Source organism: Pelodiscus sinensis, chromosome 1 (assembly GCF_049634645.1).
Source record: "Pelodiscus sinensis isolate JC-2024 chromosome 1, ASM4963464v1, whole genome shotgun sequence".
Taxonomy (NCBI): domain Eukaryota; kingdom Metazoa; phylum Chordata; order Testudines; family Trionychidae; genus Pelodiscus; species Pelodiscus sinensis.
Window position 1 is genome coordinate 56,416,674 of NC_134711.1, and position 23,063 is coordinate 56,439,736.

General features: G+C 43.8%; 2 long non-coding RNA genes across 2 annotated transcripts in view; one reads left to right on the forward strand and one right to left on the reverse strand.

The window, feature by feature from the left end:
• The window catches only part of LOC112546340 (uncharacterized), a 171,833-nt gene that overhangs the window by 79,499 nt on the left and 69,271 nt on the right, over positions 1–23,063 (forward strand). The window lies entirely within an intron of this gene.
• Positions 16,720–22,606, reverse strand: LOC142829657 (uncharacterized). Its single transcript, XR_012904318.1, has 3 exons — positions 20,964–22,606; positions 18,238–18,523; positions 16,720–18,042 (listed from the first exon to the last, which is right to left on the reverse strand). It is a non-coding gene; the product is annotated as an uncharacterized LOC142829657 (long non-coding RNA).

Consider the following 23,063-nt stretch of genomic DNA (forward strand, 5'->3'; position numbering starts at 1 on the left):
CCACTAGAGGGCCCTGAAGTCCATCTCAAATTAGCTTCTTAGCTAGTCTTTTGAAAAGTTGTTCATGTTTTTCAGCATTCCAAAATGTTTAGGGCTTGATCCTTCCAATGAAGGGGGAAAGCGGTCTATATAAAGCATGGTGAGGAGGATAGGGAATACAGGGGAACATGATCACGAATAGATGAAGATACAATGAAGCTACCAAATGACTGCTGGCCAGTAGCTACTAGCTGGGGGCAAAGCCTAAGAAGGATTGTGTAACTGAGGATCTGTCTACAGTTAGACATAGGTGGCAGGCATGTACTGGCTGACTCCATGCTGCAGAGCTGGAGCTAAAGGTCTGTTTAATTGGGGTGTAGACATTTGGGCTTAGGCTGCACTGTGACCCTCCCACCTTGCAGGGTCATAGAACTCCTGGCTCCATCCCAAGCCTGTATATCTCTACTGCAATTAAACTACCCCTTAGCCTGCGCTAGTTACCCCAAGCCGCATGGGAGTATCTATTTACAATGCAGATATATTCTAGAAGCCTCATTAATATGGTGAGGATTATGTTTAGCCCATGGCTTATGAGTTACATGAGATTTCCACCCATGTCCCTCCCCTCTTTACTGGATGCACTTGGGCATGAGAGAGTCAGTGTGCAGGAGACTTGTGGTTTATTGCTTCTCCTTGTCATGGATTTTGTTCAGCACTTAACCTTGCTTATGCAGTCTGAATGAAACAAGCTTGCACATCCTGCTGCTCAGAATGATGAATGGGCAGGACCCAGGCTTTCTTAAATATAAATCAGTTCATTTTATGCCAGTTCATTTCCCCTGCCTTGAGGGCGGGGGGCTGGACTCGATGACCTCTCGAGGTCCCTTCCAGTCCTATTATTCTATGATTCTATGATTTTAAAGGTGTACCTTTCTCCTGGTGACATTTGGTATAGTAGATGGTCAGGGTTCTTTTCCTAACCCTGGCACTGTAGATTGCTGAGCTCTGATTTCAAGAATAATAAATATATTTACATGTGTGGAGATAGCACCCATCTGATAAGTCACCGAGCATGGTGCTAAACTTATTTATGCTGTTCCTTTGGTATCTTGCTTTCACTGTGCCCATCTCCCCATCTCCTTGATGTATTCTTATATTCAAGGCCCTTGAGTATCTTCAGCAACTAGCCATCTTAAACATAAAATCTATGCCAGAGTTCTTTTCCTCTCAAATTCCCTTCCTCGACCAATTTTAAATGTGACTGAATTCCCAGACAAATGAGATGTAGTCCTGGCTCAGTGACAAGAGTCTGTGTGCATAAAAATGTCAAGATTTTTATGTCCAGTCTTTTAGATCTTTCAGAGCTAGAAGTGAGTCTTGGATCCAATCAGAAAATAGAGGATCTAAATGGGACCTAATACTCATTGCTAGTCCTCAAAAGGCCTGAGATATGGGTTATGAAATGGTGACATTTAAAGTCTGTTTTAGAGGATTTGTATGACTTTCTCCTAGGCTTGTATAGTTTAACTATTGGTAGCTAAAACAGGCAGGCAGATGTATGCAAAAAATAGTTCTAATAATAAAACTAAAAAAATCCCCAAATGTTCCTAATATAGTTTCTGTGCTTTATGTGGCATGTAGAGAATACATACTAGTGTGATATAGAGGTTTAATTGGCACTTGTTTGGAATAACTTGCATGATAGTCATGGTTTTAACACATAGGATTAATATTTAGATATCTAAACTTACCACTATTAACTTTGTCATGTTTTATTTTATGATTTTTTTTGTATTGACATAGAGCCTCAAAGCTCTAGTTATAGGCCAGGGTTCCACTGTGCTCACTGCTGTGCAAATAAGACAAAAAAGATGGTTTCTATTCCTAAAATCTAGGGCTGCGTCTAGACTGGCAAGTTTTTCCGCAAAAGCACTTGCTTTTGTGGAAAAACTTGCCAGCTGTCTACACTGGCCGCTTGATTTTGCTCAAAAGCACTGACATTCTACTGTCCGAAATCAGTGTCTCTTGCGCAAATGCTTTGATGTTCCCGTTCGGGCAAAAGCCCTTTTCCGGAAATGTTTTTGCACAAGAGGGCCAGTGTAGACAGCTAAAAACTGTTTTGCGCAAAAAAGCCCCGATGGCGAAAATGGCGATCGGGGCTTTCTTGTGCAAAACCGCGTCTAGATTGGGGGCTAATTTGGCTACGACAAATTAGGAAAGATCTTGGAGTTATTGTGGACAGTCCTCTGAAAACTTCCACACAGTGTGCAGCGGCGGTCAAAAAGGCAAATAGGATGCTAGGAATTATTAGGAAAGGGATAGAAAATAAGACCCAGAACATCTTACTGCCCCTATATAAAACTATGGTACGCCCACATCTTGAATACTGTGTACAGATGTGGTCTCCTCACCTAAAAAAAGATATTTTGGCCTTGGAAAGGGTTCAGAAAAGGGCAACTAAAATGATTAGGGGTTTGGAACGGGTCCCATATGAGGAGAGGCTAAAGAGACTGGGACTTTTCAGTTTAGAAAAGAGGAGATTGAGGGGGGATATGATAGAGGTCTATAAAATCATGAGTGGTGTGGAGAGGGCTGATAAAGAAAAGTTATTTATTAGTTCCCATAATAGAAGAACTAGAGGACACCAAATGAAATTAATGGGTAGCAGGTTTAAAACTAATAAAAGGAAGTTCTTCTTCACACAGCGTGTTGTCAACCTGTGGAACTCCTTGCCAGAGGAGGCGGTGAAGGCTAGGACTATAATAGAGTTTAAAGAGAAGCTGGATAAATTCATGGAGGTTAGGTCCATAAAAGGCTATTAGCCAGGGGATAAAATGGTGTCCTTGGCCTCTGTTTGTCAGAGGCTGGAGAGGGATGGCAGGAGACAAATCGCTTGATCATTGGCTTCGGTCAACCCTCTCTGGGGTACCTGGTGCTGGCCACAGTCGGTAGACAGGATACTGGGCTAGATGGACCTTTGGTCTGACCCAGTACGGCCATTCTTATGTTCTTATGTTCTTAGATTGGCACGGATGCTTTTCCGCAAAAAGTGCTTTTGTGGAAAAGCATCCGTGCCAATCTAGACACTCTTTTCCACAAATGCTTTTAATGGAAAAACTTTTCCGTTAAAAGCATTTGCGGAAAATAATGCCAGTCTAGACATAGCCTAGGTGTATTGTCTGTCTTTCTGTCTGTCTCACACACTTGCACATGCTGCACATCTTCACAAAGCCCTGGATTCTAAAGGGCTTGAGTTGGCTTTATGTAGTGCATTGGCTTCCTGCTGACTGTTTGAGAGTGAATTTTGCTTTTCCAGACCGAATAAACGGGGATAAGAAATAATGCTGAGAACAAGTTAATGACTGCTAGGTGACTTAGAATAGTGATAATGAATGAAAGCTAATGTATTTATGTCTATGGCAAAGCTTTGCTTTATAAATAATATGTGTACTATTGCTTTTATTACCAAAGGTATGCAAAACACAAATTGATATTTCCAGATCTGGTATAATACAGTTTAATCTATAAAAAGTTTAAGTTATCCCACGAGATCTGGTGTACAGCACCACTACCAGGGCATATCATTCTCCTGTTGGTTGATTCGTTGTTAAGGAGTCATATTCTATATGCTGAGTGTGAAGACAGGAGTATTTGAAGAAGAATAGGAGTAAGAGGCAATCAGTTACGAAGTGAAATAGGTGCATGGTGAAGCTTTCAGAAGGGAGGCACCTGTCCTGAGAACATCCTAAGCCCCTCCAGAGATAGCAGAGCTACTGTCAGGGAAGAGCAAAAGTATCTTCATGGACAGGTTGCTTCCTCAGCTGCAGAGCTTTTAAGACACACAGGAACAGGTTAGCTCCCTGCATGTCTATCTTAAGAACGCTACAAAAGGAGTGACTATGTAACCTGGGATATGTCTACACTACAGAAAGCATATTGGCAGAGCTAAAACATCAACACAGAGGAAACACCGGGGCTGTGTCTACATAGGCACCCTTTTCCAGAAAAGGGATGCTAATGAGACAAGTCGGAATTGCAAATGCCGCGGGGGATTTAAATATCCCCTGCGGCATTTGCATGAACATGGCTCCCGCTTTTTTCCAGCTCAGGGCTTTGCCGGAGAAAAGCGCCAGTCTAGACGGGATCTTTCAGAAAATAAAGCCTTTTCTGGAAGATCCCTTATTCCTGATTTTAAGAGGAATAAGGGATCTTCCGGAAAAGGCTTTATTTTCCAAAAGATCCCGTCTAGACTGGCGCTTTTCTCTGGCAAAGCCCCGAGCCGGAAAAAAGTGGCAGCCATGTTCATGCAAATGCCGTGGGGGATATTTAAATCCCCCACGGCATTTGTAATTCCGACTTGTCTCATTAGCATCCCTTTTCCGGAAAAGGGTGCCAATGTAGACACAACCCATGTGTCACTTTTAGCTCTTGGATGCAGGAATGAAAGAGGATCAGCCAGGCCAAATTTGGGTGGTATTGTACTTGCATAACCCCATAGTGTAGGTGCAGTCTACTCTGAGGGAAGATGTTTTTCCACTGGCGTAGGAACATCTCCTCCCTGAACGACAGGAGCTACACATTCTTCCATCGCTATAGCTACATCTACACTGGAGATTATATTGGCAAGGGAGTATGTGTTTTTTCTTGTGTATCACCCAGCAAAGGCTAGGTGCTATTCAAGACTCAGAAAATTGCTGGCTCCAATATTTGTTGTGAAAACCACGTCTTTTAAACACACATCACAACTTTTTATACTTGCTGCAAATTTGACCTTGACCCCATGCACCAGGTCACAATGCTGCTCACTCAGATTTGGCCTCGCCACCTAGTGAAAGGCTGGTAGGACCAAATTGGAGTGCCTGGCATTGAACCAGGTGCATGGGGTCATGACAGCACCCAAATTTGGCCTGGCTAGTCCTCTTTCATGCCTGCATCCAAGAGCTAAAAGTGACACAGGGTGTTCCTTCTGTGTTGATGCCTCAAAGGGCAACTATAACAAACTGTGGCTGTAGTTTTTGACCAACTAACCAACTAACCAACCACACATCTGTTTTATTGCCTTATTGGTGCATGTTATATAATTTTCATTTAGTTGACTGATGAGATTGTGCCTTTGCTATTGTTTCAGATTTCTTTGTCACCCTCATCCATTGTCTTCTTGCTTTTAACTGCAGATAAGTAAAAAAAGATTAGCAAATAATGGACTTTGTGGGAGGTGAGAGGTAAGGGGGCTAGAGAGAGGACAGGAGAGAGACAATAAAAAACAGGAAAGCCACTAAGGTTAGAGACACAGCTATAACACAGGTTTGGACACAGGCCCTAGTTAGGTGGCAGCATTGCATATCACGATGAAAGAGAAATGCTTACAGCCTCAGGCTAAGTAGTATGAAGAGAGAAGAGAAAAAGGCATGTACATAAATTCTGTGCAATACCAGCCTGCAAGTAAATCTGTGGTAAAGAGATTCGTGTTTTCATTGCTTCATTAACTTTAGATATAGTGTAGAGCAAAGGCTGAGAACCCAACAATCACTAGCTAATTTAATTGCTGCATGATATAAATGTTTCTGTCATATCTGGGAATAAAAATGCAGACCCATATCAGCAGCCAGTCTGTTAAGGAAAACAAACTAACCTCTGTATCCTTTGCAGTCCCTGGGTTTGAATACCCTTTCTTGTGAAAGGGATGCAAACAATATTGCTCAATGTCAACAGGGGAGAGGGAGCTTGACCACCAATGGAGGGAAGGCAGTGTTTGATCCTTTATTCCCTCAGAAGTTTTACATCAGGGATAGTAGTTTGATTTGTAGCCTGGATTCCAGAGATTTATCTGTTGAGGCTATCAAAGGAATCCACTAAAGCTGGGTAGACTTTTTGCCACCCGTGGCACTAAATAAAGGTACAGAACCTGTAAACAGTATCTAGACCCAATATTTTATATTTCTCATTATACCTTTTAAAAAAAATCTTCATTACAATTTTACTGTCTTGTTTATTGACTGCGTATTGTATTTTTATTGTTAGTATAGTTTTCTGCAGACACTGTAGGGAGCCATTGAGAATTACACTGAACACAAACAGCTGGCCTGTTTTACGTGGCAGATTGAGCATACCATTTGCTAGAAGTTTTCTGACTCTTATCTTCACACCAGAATTTGGTCTTTTCCCATGTTGTTACATGGTGGAAAAGGGAGTAAAACTGGTTGAGTTGCTTCCACTGTTGGCAGACAGAATGGATGGATATCCATGTGTTATTTCTATGGATTGCAATACAGAGATACCAGACAGAACAGTAGCAATACAAGGAAAGTAAGTAGATTTTGCTTCTAACTTTGATCCTACAGGGTATTAGGAACCTCTCGAGACATTCAATGCCATCTGATTGATCTGATGAAACTTACTTCCTCTTGGGTGTTATAGTGCTTCTGTTGAGCTCAGCAGCATTGTAGCTGCTGTTTTCCACTGATGCCCACTTAAGTGGTTTATCTTGAAAGCTGAGGGAAGTAGGGGGACTAATGGGAAATAAAGCCATCAAAGTAGCTTTTAATAAGATAACAAGGTGTGTGTGTATATAACAGCAGAGTCCCCTTCCCCTCTTAACAGGGATTGCTGACCCACTAATCTTAGTCTTTGGACTCATAAATATGGAGGAAAAGGAGGACCCGGGACATTTGGTGGGATTTCCCTAGCAGGAAGTGGAGAATGAAGGGGGAAGTGAAGGAGAAGTGTGTTAGGACCTTTAAATATATAGCTTTCCATCCTCCTTAGTTCTGGAGACTGGAGTTAGAGTAACTGTTCCAAGCACATCATTGGCCTGTAACCAGACACTTGTTCAGGAGACAATAAAAGCTGACAACTCAGAGATACTGTCAAAGTGCAACCTGAGAGGAGAGATGATAACAGTATACAAAATCACGGGGTCAAGAAGCGTGGCCATGTTTAATCTATAAAACAAGAACAAAGGAACTTGCTGTGAAACTGAAAGGAACTGCTTTTAAAACCAAAAAGAAAATACTTTGCTAAATAGCCAAAGTGTAGAACTCATTGCTACGAAGTACCACTGGCAGCTTTTTTGCTGGGGAAATGTTAACTTGATAGAATTTTGAGCTAGCTGCTGATAAAGTTATGAAATAAAATGACTGCTAAACTATGCATAAACACTACAGAACATTAAAACCTATATATTTTATTTTTTACAATGTCTTTTATTAACAAAGGGGTAAATAGCTTTTGCTTTCAGTGAAGGATTCTGTCCAATAGACTTAGCCCTTCAAACTGTGCAACTCTGGAAAAATAGTTTGTTTTCATTCTATTCCAACTTCAAGCCTGATGCTGAGAAATATATTTCCAAACACTGGATGACTCAGCAACACTTCAATAGCACTTTAGATGATAAAATAGTAGCTATATGGCATAAACTTAGTCTAGCCTCCTTTTTTCTGTATTGGAAATGGATTCTATTGTGCTTCCATGATTTTAAATTTTTGTTTGCATGTATATATTTTACTACAATTTACATAACATTTCTAAACAGAAAATAAAGGTAGAAACTTTCACAAGGCTACAGGAGGCCTTAAAAACAGGGAGAAAAAAAATACAAGACACCTAAAACATTGCTCATTGCTAGTGATGTTTATATCTGTTGTCACACTGACATTCACTGTGTTTATTCTAGAGTGTCTGGGCAAGGCACATTGGAGACAGTCTGCCATAGATTTTATTTTTATTGCACTGTACTGACAGCAAAGTCATTTATCTTTAAGGGTCTTTTTCAGTAAAAATATGTCCAGCTATGATGGTATGCAAGGCAGATGTCTCTTTTATTGAAACTGCCTTTTATAGATAAATAACTTGGCTCACCATTGAGTACAATGAAATTAAAATCAGCATCCAATTGAGTTGTGAGTCTTCCCCAGCTATGAGTGGGAGCTGCATGTTTTCTTGCTCCAGATTTAACATGAAGATAAATCATGGCTTTTCTGACAGTGCAGTGAAATGGAACAAAACCAGTGGTAGTCAGTGCATATTGTGCTTCTTTCCCAATATAAGGGCAACTTTAAATATTGCTCTTCAGAAAGTTAATTTGTACCAATATTTGTGCAAGTGCAATTGTGCACACAATTATCATGAGTTCATGCAAAAAATGGTGTCGGGGGGAACAGTATACTTGTTGGTGTCTGTCTATTCAAAAAGCTTTGGGTGCTTTGGAGGCATTTTTCTCCATTAATATTCCCCCAAAAAATAAACACAGAAGATGCATTGTAATTTCCCTGTTCTAACTTTCTATTAAGAGTTATCATAAATCCCACTCAAAGAGAAAAAGGACTGAATATTTTGTAAAGTGAAGTATTCCTGAAGCAACTTGTTAAAATCTTGCTCAGACATGCTCAAAGAATATCAGATAGATACCTCTGCCTACTCTATATAGAATTTGTTACATTTTTAAGCTTGCTGCTACAGTCTGATTTTGCAGATAGGCTACATCTACACTGCAGCCTTCTTGAGCAAGAACTTTTTGTGGAAGAGATCTTCCAAAAAAAGTTCTTGCACAAGAGCGTGTCCACACTGCCTTGTGTTTTTGCGCAAAAGATGTGCTTTTGTGCAAGAGAGCATCCACACTGTCATGGATGCACTTGTGCAAGAAAGTGAATGGCCATCAGAGGACTTCTGATTTTTCTGATAGGGGTTTCTTACATAAGAAACCCCTGACGTTCATCCACACCTGCCTTTTTGCACAAGAGCTTTTGCACAAAAGGGCTTATTCCTCACAGAAAGAGGAATAACTCTTGCACAAAAAGCCCTCTCTCCTTACGATTTACTGTAATTTTTTGCGCAAAAACGTGCTTGTAGTATGGATGCTCCGCAAATTTTTGTGCAAAAATGGCTGTTTTGCGCAAAAACTCTGCAGTGTAGACATAGCCCTGTACTGAGCCATTCAATTTCATTAATCAGTTTGCCAGAATTCTTCATTTACAGTGGTGTGACTCCACTGATGCCATAAGAATTGTGCTGGGGCAAGTAAGAAGATTATTTGACATGGTGGGATATGAACTAGGGCAGAATTTGTGTTTGGGGTCAATTTATGGCTAGCCCTTGCCCCTTTGCATTATTTAAAAAGGCAACCATAATCCTCCAGCAACTTTACTGGTCTGTGCAGACCCCAGTCATATCTAAAGGGCAGCAAACACTGTAATAGAGATAGTTGAGCTTGCTTTCAGAGGATTCCCTTTTGCATGAAAAGCACAGGAGCACGATTGTTCTTGTTGCTTTCAGTGCAAAGGTTAGCAAGCCTATTCTCTGCTGTTGTAGAGAATGACAATCCTCAACCAGTGGAAAACTGCTCTAAGGCTGGGTTGCTTGAGCCCTGGAGGATATTTGGATAGCTCAAATAGATAGTTTAGCCAATAAAGTTATATTCTCTTCTGTGTAGGCTTATATACTGTACTCATCACTGTAATACCTGAGCATCTTCCAATAGATCATGGACCGATGTGACTAACAACTGTTATGTGTAATTTGTTCTTTCACTCTCCTCCCAGGTTGAGAAGTATGCACAGTAGAGTGTCTTCTTCTGGTAGGCTTGTTTGGTTTTTACTGGTAGGCATGTTACTGGTAGGCATGTTGCTATATGTTTGTTAGAGAAGACATGTTCAAAGAAATGTTTTCATTTGGAATGTAATGGCTCCCAGAGCCAGCCTACTTGGGCTGGGATTTTCCCAGCTGCTGCTGGCCTGGGGCTTTTTGCTGGCCCCACTGCTACTGGGGTTCTGTGCTGGAGCAAGGGATTCCCCTGACCACTGCTGGCCCTGCTTCCGCTGGGGTTCCCAACTGGGGATTCCCTTCACCTGCTGCTGGATTAGCTGATGCCTGGATTCTAGCCTCTCAACTGCTGCAGGGGCTCCTCGAGCTGGACTCCTCACTTAGGATCAGCCCTTGCCCACCCAACGTAGGTTGCCCAGCACCTGCTGACTTGAGTTCCTTGCCTCTGGGGATCTCTTGACCAGCAACATCTGTTGTCCTTCCTTCCAGGCCACAGATGTTGCTGGACCAGAGAGGTTATAATGGTGAAGGTTATAATTGTGCTTAGTTGTTAGAGAGTTCATTCCACAGACTCAGATCTGCCCACAGCAAGTTCTGTCTTCTGCACAGATGAGCTTTACTCTTATTGTAGTGAGCCCCATTGTGCCAGAGAGTAACTGTCGTCCATAGTCATCATCCCAGAGCATTAGGTAGTCTTTTAGGCTATGTCTAAACTACACGATTATTTTGGAATAAACGGTCCCAGAAGAAATCCTCCAAAATAGCTTATTTCAAAATGGCACATGTACACTATAGGGAAGTGTAGTCCGAGGAAATTAGTATGAGGCAGGCTCCCCTAATATGGACGTGCTACCACAATTTAGAGCCCCAGGAAACACTGGGAGTAATTACTTTGAATGGCCTGGGTGAGGAGCTATTCTGAAATAGCAGCAATGGAAAGTTTACACTACTACTATTTCAAAAGAGCTATTTTGGAAGAGGTGTTATTCCTCATGGAATGAGGTTTATAAATGCCAAGATAAGCTGCCTGTTATTTTGAAATTATTTCTAAATAATGGGCTAGCTATGTGGATGCTCACACAGTTATTTCAGAATAACAAACGTTATTCTGAAATAACACTGCTGTGTAGACATACCCCTAGATATCTGGGCCCCAGCCATGAAACTGAGAAGTCACTGTCCCAAAGGACAGTCTCCTAGCCCAGTGTTTCTCAACCAGTGGTACGAGTACCCTTAAGGGTACTTGAGAGAAGTCTGGGGGGTACGTCAACAATTGTTTAAGCAAATGTGTTGCTATGGTAGAAAAAATGTTGTGTCTTAAAACTGTAGGTACTGGGGGTACTTTTTTTTTTTTTTTTAAAGAGAGTACTTATAATTTTTTTTAAAAGGGGGTATTTTATAAAAAGAGGTTGAGAAACACTGTCCTAGCCAACTGGAGATAATAAAAGGAATTATTTGTGAATGTTGTTATGTCAGAAGTTAGTGTTATCAGGGAAACCTAGAGCACCCCTAGATATGGACTGAACTGATGAACTGGAAACATGCATCTTAATCCAAAGAAGGCTGCACCATAGGTGCAAACTCTTCCAGGTGCTTTCCTTTACACACCAGCATCAACTCAGTCTGGCTCAGATTCAGCTTCAACAAGCTGTTTTCCACACACAAGCTTATTTTGCCCAAGAGTCAAAGTCTTGGTGGTAGTGGCGGAAATCATATACTGATGATGGATAGGTAGAGTTATATATCTCTGAATATTGCTGTTACTTGCTGATCAGTTCACCTGCTGGCTGTTTGTAGATGTTGAATGGGATCAGTGAGACAACTGATGTTTCTGGATTCCCAAGAGAGGAGTCTAGAAGATCACTACTCATTGTGTATGATTCTCCTACTCATTGTGTATGATTCTCCACGAAGGACTCAAATTATTTTACTCTGAACTTGTGCCACCTATTTCTCAGGCAATAGCACTGAATGCTTCAGGAGACCAGAAGGATGAAAATGGTTGTCCTTTGTCCATTGTCTGGAGGAGGTCATCCATCAGTGACATTGAAGTGATTTCAGCTCCATGTCCTGGCCTGAATCCAGCTTGTGCTGGATGTAGAATATTAGCTTCAATGTAGCTGGCCTTTGGCTTCTGTTTGAGCTTGCTCAGGAATGGGAGGTTTAACACTGGGTGGTAGCTGGTTTAAATTGATGTAACCAGGGTGTATTTCTTAGGTGTTGGTTGGACAATTCATGGTTCAAGGACGAAAGGAAGATTCCTTCTCTGAATGAGGCATTCAGTTTTTCAGTCAGGAGTGGTAATAATTGTTCATGACTGTCATGCACCAGCTAGGAAGGGCACTGGTCAGATTCACATGTATGGGGGTGAGTTTAATTTAAGGGCTCCAAAACGTCTTGATGAATAACAATACTGAGCTGTGAGCTGGTGGTGAGTGGTGTAGGTGGGACAGATAAAAGTAATTTGGGAAACCATCCCCCATATATGTGCACTTTTCATCAAAGTAGAATGATAGTTTTGACTGCACTTTGTGCTCAGTTCTAATGCTCAGGTTTAGGTTGAACATTAGGAAAAACTTCCTAATTGTCAGGATGATTAAACACTGGAATAAATTGCCTAGGGGAGTTGTGAAATCCCCATCATTGGATATATCTAAGAGCAGGTTAGACAGACCCCTGTCAGGGATGAACTAGATGGTGCTTGATCCTGCCGTGAGGGCAGGGGACTGGACTCGATGACCTCTTGAGGTCCTTCCCAGTTCTATGATTCTATGATATTGCAGGCACTCATGATTCACATTTTGGTGTACCATCCTACACAGCTCCATTTGAGTGGAATTTGGCAGCTTCAATCAGGTCAAATCAGGATAATTGGTCTGCCTTGTTGCCTGTGAGCTGAGAGGCCTTTTATGAATTTGTTCATCTGTGGCAATCCTGTGAATGAACATTCCAAGAGGAGTAACAGTTAATTCAAACTAAGGACTTAGTTCAAATTAACGTTTCACTGCCACGAGTAGCCGCGCGGCAGTGAGTTCGGGCAAGTGAAATTTCAAAATGGCGACCGGACGGAAACATGCAAAGAAAGCCCAGGATATTTAAATCCCGGGCTTCATTTGCAACTCCGGTCACCTCATTTGCCTACCTAGCTCAAATTAACGAACTTGTGTAGACATCCCCTCAGTGGGTTAGAACTAGCTATGCAGTTTCTATTCATTTTAATATAGTGACTTACTTTGATCTGTCTGTTTTCACTTACAACCGCTTAAATCCTACAGTCTGTTCTAAATAAAAACACTTGTGTTTACTATCAGGTCCAGTGTAAATAATTATTTCCTGGGGGGAGCAACCACTGGACATATCTCTCTTTCACTCATAAAGGGAGCTAACCTATGAGCTTTCCCTGTGAAAAACTTTTACACAGCGCACAACAGATTTATTTGGGGGGAGGAGTTTGGTCCCATTTGGGGATTGGTTTCCTGAGTGTTGAGCCCGTTGAACTGCATCCTCCCAGAGCTGAAGTGGTTCAGTGTCTGCATTGTTCTGAAGGGGGGCAGTTACCCCAGCTCTCTGGCTTGTCTGGGGGAGACCAGAGGATCAGGGTAGTAGAGAGTCCCAGAGAGCAAGAAGGTGGGTGTCAGTGGCATGATCAGCCCACTGGGGACCACTGTGACCACACCCCATCACACTGAGTATACAGAAAGTGGGATGTGGAGGGCTAGTACAAGGCTTGTGGTGTCATTCAACCAAGTCTCAGTGATGCAGGCTATATTGGGTGCTATGAGATTTTGTACTGGAATAAATTGCCTAGGAAGGTTGTGAAATCTCCATCACTGAAAATTTTTAAGAGCACCTTAGACAAACACCTGTCAGGGATGGTCTAGATAATACTTAGTATTGCCATGAGTGCAGGGGACTGGTCTAGATGGTCTTTTGAGGTCCCTTCAATGATTCTATGATGCTTTAACTTGTCTGCTTTGGGTCTGTGCCTACGGCTCCTGTGAGTGTATAAGTATTAGGAATCTGATTTCTTGTGTCTGTTTTCCTGTTTTCTTGGATAGTTCCTCCCAGCCTGAACTGTGACAGGTGATGTAGTGGAGAGGAACAGTTGTCTGATTCATCAGATACCAAGGGAAACATAGGTCAGTGGGAATTATCTGCTATATTGGAGCAGTAACTTACTTGAGTTCTGGAAATGCATGGAGCTTGGAGCAGTCAGTTCTCAAGGTGTGAGTCCTGAAAGCACAGTGTTATAAGAGCAATGAAAATAATAATAATAATCATAGTGATGGACATGCTAGAAAGCCCTACAGAAAGTGTCAATGGCATCAGACATCCATTTCCCCCAAAATAAGCTGTCTGTGTTATGATACCCTCTTGCTCTGACCTTTTGTAAGAGAGGTGAGGAGTAAAGAGGAAAAGAACTAGAACTTAGCAGTTAAGAACATGTTAGAGCTGTAACATGTCCTCCAGACCAACAAAGTGGTTGCAAAAGCTGGAGCAGCAAGACTGAGGTGGGGGGCTTCTTCTTCATAAAAGAGCAGATCTCTCACAGCCTCATTCCAGATGGTGGCTCTGGTGCTGAGAGAAGGAACAAGGAGAGGAATCACGGCCTTTCTTTCACTGTTTATAGGAAGCTGGTCTCTACTGCTGCTATATCCTGCTGGGGGGATGGAGGAGATACATAGTGCAGCTGGGACATCCCCCACTGCCGCAGTAGTCCATTAGTGCCATTGCCAGCTGGGGCATATTAACGCAACCTTTAGGGACTTGGGAGACTGGCCTGAATTCAGGAATCCCAGCATTGAGGGAGCACAAAGGTAGCTTACAGCCCCATCTGCCTGCCTCCGCCAACAAGTGCTCCAAGTTCTCTTCAGTTAAGCTGTGAATGTGGCTTGGTATGCCTTGAATAATCAGAATGTGTAGGATATATAGGCTAAGCTTCTGTTTCAGTAGCCATTTATCACAGGGTAATGAGCACTGAAAAAAGAGAACCTGGTTGGCTTCATGGATCATGCATAATTTATAATTAAATTCAGAAATTTATGTTTAAATAACATTAAGGGGCTGACTTCAGCTGACAGAAAACCAGGACATGCTGAGTTCAGGCTAAGCCTCCATCCCTAAAGTACTCTGTTAAAATAATAATCAGATTTTAAAAGGTACAAGTGGTGAGCAGTAACAACAAAGAAAACAGCCTTTGCTTTAAATTTCCCAGAATTCATGAATTTGTGCAACTTGGAAGATATTTAGATAGGTATTTCATTTGTGTCATTTATTATTTATACTTTGCTGAGAAGTGTTCTGGGCATTTTGCAGAACAAATGAAGAAAGCTGGGGCTCTGCTCCTAAGAATTTACAATCAAGGACCTGTCCTTGCAAATAGTTACATGAATTGGTAGAGTTAAGCATAAGTATTTGCAAGATCAGGGCCAGCTTGAGGTGTGACACAATGAGGAGCAATGCTAACAGTGCAAGATGGGATGAAAATGACACAATGAGATTGAGGTGACTCAGTTGGTGTGTTTACATCTCTTGATGGGTCCACCAAGAGAAACTACTTTAGTGTTTTAAATTAGATATTAGTGTGGCTGATTAGAAAAAAAAAGCAACTCACTCTTTACAGACAATATGGAGATAGGGTCCTACCTGCTGTATGACACTGGGCCCCCTTGTCCCCATGGTTCCATCGTTTTCTTGGTGTGGTGTCAGGGGCCATCATTCCCTCTGAAGCAGCAGTGGTCTTCTCTCTCTCCACTCTGAGAGACAGGAGTGCCAGCAAAGGCCCCCTTTCCCTGCCCCCACCATCTCCCCGACTTTCACTAGCTGTCATGGTATGAGTGTTTGGGTAGGGGGACCTAGCACATTAGATAATTCTTCTGTAATCTCACAATCCTTGCTAGGGTGGTTTTAACAAGGCTCCTTAGAACAGAAGGTCTTAAAGTTGACACCCAGTTAAGTCTTGGTGCAGCTCACACCCCTTAGCTTTTGCTTCAAGTTCTCCACAGATTCAGTCAGGGTACAGCGCTAATTCGAACTAACTAAGCTAATTCGAACTAACGCATCTAAAACTAAAAACTAGTTCGAATTAGCGTTTTGCTAATTAGAACTAGCGCGTCCACACTGATTGGACGCAGGGGCGCATTTAAGGGCGGCTGAAACTGGTTCTGGCAGGACATCAGGTCAGCAGTTGCTTTGTGTGGCTGCTGTCTGAGGCTATCTGAGGCTCGTGCTTAAAGGGATCCCCCTGGACAGCCGGTTCTCAGCTTTTCCTGCTTGCTTGCCAACCTCGCCGAGGGACAGCAAAGCGTTGGTCTCTGTGCCCGTGTGTGTTGGTGCTTCCCTTCGGGGACGCCGCCGCAGGTGGCAAAATGGAGCCAGAGCTCGCCCTGCACCTTCTGGTGCACTTTCTGGACTTGCTGCTGCAAGCCTGCCAGCAATGGCTCGAGGCTGCCTGGCACCACCTGGTGCACGTCAGCCCCCTGCCTCTTGCCTGGCCGCCCTGGGGGCCGTGGAGGAGCCGCGGCGGCGCCCCGGCACCAGCGTGCCCCGCCGCGTCTGGCGTCTGGACACCAGCAGCGACTGGTGGGACCGCATCGTCCTGGAGCGCTGGGAAGACCGACAGTGGACCCAGAACTTCAGGATGAGGAGGGACACCTTCCTGGAGCTCTGCGAGTGGCTCACCCCTGCTCTGCGCAGAAGGGACACTCGCATGAGGCCCGCCATCCCCCTCCAGAAGCGGGTGGCCATCGCCCTCTGGAAGCTCTCCACGCCGGACAGCTACTGATCCGTCGGGAACCAGTTCGGCATGGGGAGATCCACCGTCGGAGTGGTGCTCATGCAGGTATGGCACTCGTCAGCCACTGTGCCGGGGAGGAGGGGGGCTGCAAGGAGGGGATGGGCTGCCCTAGGGACAAAGGGGGGGAGGGAGGAGGCAAAAGTGCCCCGCACCAGAGGGGTCAGTCTATCCCGGCCGTACTACACGCCGCCAGGGAGGTTGCTTCCGGGAGTGGGGTGCGGGGCACTGCCAGGGCACGAATGCTCCCAGCCACCCGGGCGCCCCACTGATTGGCGCTTTGCTGTGTCTCTCTCCGCAGGTGGTCAAGGCCATCAACCGGGTGCTGCTCCGCAGGGTGGTCCGCCTCGCCGACCCGGACGCCGTCATCCGGGGCTTCGGCGCCCTCGGCTTCCCCAACTGCAGGGGAACACATCCCTATCCGTGCCCCAGAACACCAGGCCTCCCGGTACGTCAACCGCAAGGGGTACTTCTCCGTGATCCTGCAGGCCGTGTGTGACCACCGGGAACAGTTCACGGACATTAATGTGGGCTAGTCCGGCAAAGCACATGACGCCCGGGTGTACCACAACTCCTCCGTGTGCCAGCGGCTGCAGGACGGGACCTTCTTCCCTGACCGCCACATCAGGGTCGGGGACGTGGACATGTCCGTCTGCCTGGTGGGGGATGCCGCCTACCCACTGCAGCCGTGGCTGATGAAGTCCTACACGGGGCACCTCAATCCCTCCCGCCAGGCCTTCAATGCCAGGCTGACCAGGGCCCGCATCGTGGTGGAGGGGGCCTTTGGGTGACTGAAAGCCCACTTTCGATGCCTCCTCACCTGTCTGGACCTGGCCGAGCACAACATCCCTCCCGTGGTGGCAGCATGTTGTGTGCTCCACAATTTGTGTGAGAGAAAGGGGGAGGCTTTCCTGCCAGCCTGGATGGCTGAGGCTGACCGCATGGCTGGCCACTACGGTCAGTCCCGCACCGCCGCCATCCGGGAAGCCCAGCGGGGGGCCGTCCGGATCCGGGAAGCCCTGCGGGAGAGCTTCCTGGTGGAGGAGGAGGACTGAACTCTCCCTGTATGCCCCACTGGGGCCTTCTTCCACCCTACCCCCTTCCGCTTTCCCCTCCCTAACTACTGTCAAATAAAGACACCTGTTTTTCAAACAAAAATGTCTTTTTATTTAACATAACTGGGGTGGGGGGAGGGAGGAAGGAGGGTGGGAGAGGGGAGGGGGAAACCTGGGACAAGGGAGCTGGAAGGGGAGGGAAGGGAGGAAGGGAAAGGAAAGCTCAGGGGTGGGGGTCCGGCTGCCTCTCCTGTCTCGCAACACTGCGGGTCCGGGGGCGTTGGTGGGGAATGGTTGTGGAGGGTGGGGCAGGAGGGACGGGGGGTGTGGAGGAAGCAGGAGCAGGAGCAGGAGGGGGAGCAGGGGGATCAGAAGGGGGAGCAGGGGGAGGAGGAGGGGGAGCAGGGGGAGCAGGGGGAGCAGGAGGAATTGGGAAGCGGTCGAGCAGGCTCTGGAGGTGGCCTCGCAGGGCACGGCCCTGCTCCTCCAGTGCCTCCAAGCTCCTCCGGCGCAGCCTCAGGTCCTCCTGGACCCAGTGGTCCTGGATACAGAGCTGTTGCTCCAGGAACCGGAGGTGCCGCCTCTGGTACTCCTCCTGGTTCCTGGCTCTCCTGCTGGCCCGGGCGCGGACGGCTGCTGCAGGCGGGGTGGTGCGCTCTGCAGTCCCAGGTGCTGCGGCTGTGGTGAAACAAGAACAGCGGTCAATTACCCCAGGGGCCCAGGTGTGTGAAACCCAGCTCCCCTCTGCAAGGCCAGAGCCCCTGCAGGATCCCCTGCTGCTGCTCCGTGGTGGGCAAGGCCCAGGCGCACGGTCCCGGGGCTCCCTCTTGCCCCAGCCCCCCATACACATAAGGGGAGCACGATGGTACTCACATGTGGACGCCTCCCCGGCCTCGGATGACACAGGCGAGCGGCTCTGTGGGGTGCCTCGGGGGTCCCGGGTCCTGGGCAGGCTGCCGGCAGGCTCCTGTCTCTCGGAGCCCTCCTCCTCCTGCTCCTCCTCCGTCTCTGGGAGCGGTCCCTCTGCCCCGGGGTCTATCACGTCCCGAGGGGCAGGGACGGCATGAGCCCCCAGGAGGCGGTCCAGAGCCTGGAAGTGGGGGCACGCCTCCGGGTCGGCCCCTGGCAGGCAGGCCCAGGACTAGGACTGCCGCAGGTCCTTGATTTTCCAGTGCACCTGCAACATCTGTGATCAATGCTCTTTTCAAATACATCAACATTTAGAACTAGCTTCATGCCTTTAACTCAGAAGTAATAACACATTTCTGAAATATTTTAATTAAAAAGGAAGCAGTTTTCTTCTAAATGAATACAAATACAATAAATCAGAATGATAGCATTTTCAATTCCATTGGCACAGATGGAGCAAATAGCTAGAGAAAGGACTATCCAGTTGTGAAGCAGGCTCATGTATATACACAGCAGAAAAATATATTAATTATTCCATATTTAAGGGTACGTATAGACTACAGGCTTTTGTCGACAGACGTTTTGTCAACAATGATAGAAATGTAGCCGTGTTAGTCTGGGGTAGTTGAAGCAAAATGCAGGACAATGTAGCACTTTAAAGACTAACAAGATGGTTTATTAGATGATGAGCTTTCGTGGGCCAGACCCACTTCCTCAGATCAAATAGTGGAAGAAAGTAGTCACAACCATATATACCAAAGGTATACCTTTGGTATATATGGTTGTGACTACTTTCTTCCACTATTTGATCTGAGGAAGTGGGTCTGGCCCACGAAAGCTCATCATCTAATAAACCATCTTGTTAGTCTTTAAAGTGCTACATTGTCCTGCGTTTTGTCAACAGATACTGTCGACAAAGCTTCTGTCGACAAAGAGCGTCTAGACTACATTCAGTTCTGTCGACAAAGCAAGCTGTTTTGTCAACATGGGAGTGTAGATGCAAAGGACAGTTTAGATGCAATAACGCCTTCTGTTGACAGAACTCTGTCGACAGAAGGCGTTATTCCTCGTAAAATGAGGTATACCAGCATCAACAAAACTGCTGAGTTCTGTCGACGTTATGTCGACAGAACTCAGCGGTAGTGTAGACGCAGGTTTAGTTTTGTCAAGAAAAGTCCACTTTTGTCGACAAAACCCTGTAGTCTAGACACACCCCAAATGAATGTTTGTGACATTTAAGAGTACCTTTGCTCTGAGCAGTGACTGAAAAAAAAAAACATTAAGGGATTTATTGTTTTTTAAATAACTTCTCTGACAAATTGCTCAGGTTAGTTGCAGGATCTGAATGTCAAACTGGGTTATTTTCTTTTGCATAGTCACCACTAATAAAATTCTTCCTATGGTATTCTGGTGCTGCTGTTTCTGCTAGAAAACATGCCTGCATTCACACCTATGCATGTTGGCCCTTCTAGGCTAGCAGGAGTAAAAAAGAATGATTTTTCTCAGTAAAGCAAGAAGATATGAAGAATTGCTTAATATTGCTTGGAATATGTGCAGGGATCAGATCAGCTGAGTAAGAAGTTGCTATTTTTATGCAGTCACTTAACCAAACAAAGGCACAGTTAATAATTAACATAAATATTAAAACACTGAAAGTGAATATATGGGTCATGGAAAATAAAGGTAATTTAGAGTAGCATGTGAATATTACATGTAAACAAGAGGAAAGATTAAAACTTTTCTCATGATAGCTTTATTTTGTATGCTGCTTATGAGATAAATATTTTACAAGATGAATAAAGTTGATTTTTTTTAAAAAAGTTCCAGATCTCAGGAGTCACAAGGCTGACATTTTTCAGAGGGGTTATATTTCATCTATAAAATTTAGCCTGGGCTAAAATTAGTAATATGTTGTACAAGCCAAAAACAGCATTTTGTAAACCATTTAATCTCTCCCACTTTCCTCCATTCTCATAATTTTTCTTTGACTGTTTTTAAAGAACATAACCCAGACCCTGCTCTGAAAGCCATAATGTGATCTCTGAAAATGGCAGTAAATTAGTCAGTTGAATATCTGCCCTGAATCTCTGTGATTAACTTTTGATGCCTTAGGATTCTTCCAGAAAATCATTCTAGATTCACATGTTCTCCACATTTGCAGTGGTGCAGCTGTAGGTCTTCAGAAGGAGGCATATTTGCTAAAAGCTTCTGGGCTGGATTCTGATCTCAGGTCAATTAGCATAAATCTAGACTAACTTTATTAACTTTGGTGGAGATTTACTCCAGTGCAGATGAGACAAAGATCTAGGCAGAAATTCTTATCAGAATATTTATATCATCATGGACAACTGGATCCTTGTTTTGTGGAGTACCAGGGAGGAAAATAGTTAAATGAGAGGACCAAAGTTTGAAATAGTATCTCATAATCAGTAATATTTTAGAAAACTTTAAAATATTTTCAAAACAAAAGATTTAGGGGCAAGTTCTGCTTGCCCTGTACATGAGGGCAGGCCAGTAGGCATTATTATCAGTTTATTTGAAATTCTGTATAAGAACTTTCCTATGGCAAGATAGTATTGATTTGAAATGTTTACAAAAACCCCATAAAACACAGACTTAAATGCACTTGCCAATATTTTATCACATGTATACAATTCAATATTAACATCTGGATAAAACCAGCAGCATACCAAATCACATTGTCCACAGACTCTCTTAGGGGTCCAGAGACTTGGGCCACTTCCTGCTTTTAAGGTCCTTAGCCATAATAAAAATAAGAAATTATGACACATAAAAACAAAACGAGGCACCAAAAAGGGATGATATATGCATAGGAAACAGACACAGATACAGAGAGAGGGATAATGTCTAAAAATTTCAAATGTGTGTCCTCATGAAATTCACTGTACAAGATTGTTCTCAGAAATATTCACCTTGAATCTGGGCCAATAAGCTAAAAAATTCTGTAATGATGACCAAGCTACCAACTTTGGGCTCAACCAACCAACCAACCTCCTCTTTTAGCAACCATATGAAGATAATAATGAGGAATTCTCACACACAAATAATTCCTTAATCAACTAGTTGTAAAACTGAAAGGACACTAAAATGGAACAATTCTCTACCTTTCAACAAGCACTTGATCCAACACCAACCACTAGTAGTGGTTTGTTTATACAGTCATCTGACCTAAGAGGCCTTGTTCCTCATAGCCTAATCTTGTGCCATGTGATCAAATATATTTTTATGAATATTTATGAATATTTTAAACTCTTTAATATGACAAAATCTATACCAGTTAACAACAAAATTTTGCCTTTTACCAAATCACATCTCTTATTTGCTTAAATTTGCAGTTCTAAGCTGAGAGATTGTGTCACATTTTGGTCTCAGGCTTCTGAAATCTTCCTTCTTTCTTCACGGTCATCTTTCCAGATATCTGATTAAACTGTAAGGAGATTTTTGATTGTATGTAATGTGACATTTAAAATGTATACTTTCTATAAAGCAGGTGACTCATCATGTTTCATGTGGTTTACTTTGTACCTTCTACTTTTCTCTTCCATGTCTGCCTATTTCTTATTTAGTTTTAACTCTTATCATTGAATCATAGATATCAGAGATGAGAGAAACCCACTCCCCTACAGGTTCAGTCCAGTTTCCTTCAGAACATTTCCTATTGTTGTGTCCAGTCTAGTTTTACTCAATTAAGTTTACTTTTAAGTAGAGCTGGTCACCATTTTTTTCCAGTGGAAGAGTTTTCTAGCGCAAAAAGGCAAATTCATCGAAATCTAAACATTTTGTGGGAAGATGTTATTGCCAGCAAGACTAGGTCTCAGGTCCGACACTGGGTTCTCAAAGTACAAAGATATGCTACACAGGTATCTGTCAAACACAAGCAGTTTATTTCCTGACAGCTATCTGCTGTGCCCCTTAATTAAAAGAACAACATGATAGGAAAAGTGGCATTTCTTACATCCTTTCTGCTAGCCGGGGAACCCATGTAGGCTGTGGATGAAGTGGGAGACGGTCTGAGCTTCCGAGGCGCTGGTACCCAAAGCCCATCAGTGAGGTCCAAATTGCTGTGCTCTTGTGCAGCTTTAAATACAATGTCTCTGCCTTGTTCTGCAGCTTGGAAATTTTCAGGGGTTACTCATTGCTTGTTACCGTATGGCTCAGCTGTACTGCTTGTCCTTTGACTTTGTTTACATGATCAGTACATTTAGGAAAACAAGATTGTTATGTTCCTGCCCTTATCTACAATTCGTTCTTGCTACAATGGCGTATGTTCCTAAAGGCTTGCTTCTGGTTCATCAGTAGTAGGGAAGGTGTGTGTGTGGGGGGGGGGGGGGGAATGCAGGCCTCACCACCCCTATACTTCACATGTACAGAGTTCTTCCACAATTGTCCCCTACACATGTCCATTTCAAATGGATGACCATTTCAACTTTGTAATTTAATGTCAAAATGTTTTGTTTTGAATATAATTGTAATCATTTTTGTTTTTTGAATAGTTAACCCTACCTTGTGGGCTTCTCAGGTGAGTTTATATTACATGCTCATTTAAATATTTATATATATAAGTATTATATAGGGAATATGTCATATAATATTTCAGCATTATTGTAATAAAGCAATTTGATGTTTCAAAGTTGAAATCATTTGACATTTGTTTCATGGCAGATTGCAACATTTTGACTATTCATTTTAATTCAGAATGGAAACAAATTTTGAAATGCCAAAAATTCTGTTGTTTGAACAGTCTTAGTTTCAAGTGCCCCATGTCTTCT